The following is a 2,497-nucleotide window of genomic DNA, read 5'->3' as shown; positions in this document are numbered from 1 at the left end:
TTCCACAAAACATAATCGTTAATCCTATTTTCGGATTATCTTATTATTTTTATTTATCTTATTATTTGCTGCTAGTTTTATCTAGAGTTCCTAAATCTGTAACGCATAATAACTAAGAATGAATTGAAAATTGAATATATTACTCAATTATTTAGAAATTACAGAATTCTTCTCGTACTTAGGTCGCTTAAGTTTTTATTTAAAATCGCACATCATTGTCGTGATTTTATTCATTTATCGTTTTATTTAGAACTAATTCTCATTTAAAAAAATATTAATCAGTACGACAAATTTCACAATTTTCGAAACATTTCTTTTTTTCAGATTACATTACAGAACAATTTTCTGCTTTATTAATTTTAATTTAAGTTTAAAACATTGCCGCTCTTCATTCTCAAATTCTGTGAGCGTTGCAAAGCTTGTTGGTTCTGTAATTCGTTGGACAAACTTTGCCCATTTAAGCTTCGGTTATTAGTTTCTGGAACACATGCGTGTGTTTCGGGTTTCTTGTTTGTTTGCCCCCGCGTGGCATCCGTCAAGGGTTCGCTGCTAACATGACCCAAACGGCGGTTGCACGCCACTTTTGAATGCGGTCTCACGAGCTTGGAGCATGTTTAAACATGATTAATTCGTGTTGATAAACAGTTATTTTAATTAATCGCCAGGTGTCGTTGCCGTCCCTCGTCTACAGCAGCAACTTGCCGTCTTGTGGTCAGCGCAGCTTAACAACATTTAAATTTAAATGAACTCTTTGCAACACTTTGCATGCAACACACTCGCACACACACACACACATACTCACACTCACACACACGCGTAGACAAAGCCCTGAACACTTACTGAGTGCCTAGCTAATTGCTCTGACATTTTGTTCAGCCGCATAAATTCCAAAGCGCTCGTCGTTATGCAATGAAAATGCATTTATCATTTTATACTTGCCACAAAATGCTGCACCAAGACAGGTAATCAACAGCCAAGCGAACTTTATCTGAAATTAAAAATCGCTCTTACATAAATTTTGTCAACGCTTTGCCAATAAGCGAATACGAATACGTACACAAATACGAATATTTACTATATATTCGGTATGTGGCAACTTTCTATACTTTGTTTGCTGCAACGAACGCAACTTTCAATGCTCGACAGTCCGTTCGAGGCAACAACTACAAAGTTTCACATAATTAAAAGCTCAGACAACTCAATAACAAAACGGGTAAAGAAAAGGTTTACAAATTTTATGAGGAATAAAAGAGTAAAAATCCAAATAATTTCTAAACTAAACTCGTTGTGTACTTTGTCTAGAATTTCGTCAGTCGAGGTAAACTTTTTGCACCTTTTGGTTAAAACTTTTGCCTTCATTTGTTGATGATCCATTTTAACTCACAGAGTTCAACTTGTATTGAAATTAACAAGCATCTTTTTATTTTAAATTTTCATTTAAATTTCCCGAAAACAATTTCCTTTTAAAATGTTGCTAATCGAGGCACCCTGTGACAATTGCGCCATCTATAGTTCAGCTTTTTGTATCAAACATGCGCTAAAAGATTCGTTTAGCAATGACACAAACCTTTACTACTACAAACTGAATAAAAAATGCGCGGTACATTTGAATTATGAAAATAATATAAAGATAAGATAATATTGGTTTGTCCCACACACAGTTGCTATTCCAATAAAATTTTTTGTACCAAAATTTTGAAAAAAAATGTACCAATTTTAGCAAAAATATACCACAAATTTTTTCACGAAAGATTTTTTGTATTTCACAAATTGCAATTCACAATATATAACTGTTTACGTAGTTATGCACCTTACATTGGCGCATACATATTTTCTCAATTGCGATTATCAATTAATTGACAGGATATATCGCAAATCGACTACATTTTCCAGTGTTAGTCATGTTTCAATTTCTAACTGATACAAAATTTGTGTCTGGTGGACCAGAGCCATTTGTTAAAATAATATGTGTGAACATAAAATTTTATAAAAAATTTGAAAATGTACCAAAATTAAACAAGTAAGAAAGCTACAGTCGAGTGCACTCGACTGTGAGATACCCGCTACCCATTTTGAATAAAAGAAATATATTTTGCGATAATTTTCTCAAAATATACCGAATATACTGCAAAAATACTAAAAATATACCAAATAGTATATTTGGTATATTGATATAGTACCGCATTCAAAATATACCATAGACGGCACAATATACCAGATTGTCATCTAAAGCAACAACCCTAGTAAGTAGACGTGTTTGCCCATACAAAAGTATTTCTTTAATAACTTCGACAATTTTCATCTGATCGCAACCAAATTTTCAGGAATCATAACTACTATAGTTATTATTATATATACCAAAATTCGCAACTCTAACTTTAAAATTACGCTTGTTACTCGATTTTTTTGATTTTCGGGGGCGGAAGTGGGCGTGGCAAAAATTTGAAACAAACTTGATCTGCGTGCAAACATAACAAATGCTGTCGAAAAAAAATTA

The 2,497-nt window shown here is 33.0% G+C and overlaps 1 long non-coding RNA gene across 2 annotated transcripts; it reads right to left on the bottom strand.

Annotated features, from left to right (window-relative positions):
* Positions 1 to 224: 224 nt before the first annotated feature.
* LOC132791468 (uncharacterized) lies at positions 225 to 1,299 on the bottom strand. Of its 2 annotated transcripts, none has more exons than XR_009632903.1 (3): positions 1,058 to 1,299; positions 803 to 988; positions 225 to 721 (listed from the first exon to the last, which is right to left on the bottom strand). It is a non-coding gene; the product is annotated as an uncharacterized LOC132791468 (long non-coding RNA). The 2 variants fall into 2 exon arrangements; XR_009632904.1 differs by having other exon boundaries at positions 226 to 721; positions 841 to 988.
* Between the last annotated feature and the right edge of the window lie 1,198 nt (positions 1,300 to 2,497).

The sequence above is a fragment of the Drosophila nasuta genome, chromosome 3, assembly GCF_023558535.2.
Source record: "Drosophila nasuta strain 15112-1781.00 chromosome 3, ASM2355853v1, whole genome shotgun sequence".
Taxonomy (NCBI): domain Eukaryota; kingdom Metazoa; phylum Arthropoda; class Insecta; order Diptera; family Drosophilidae; genus Drosophila; species Drosophila nasuta.
This window is presented reverse-complemented; position numbering and strand designations above follow the sequence as displayed.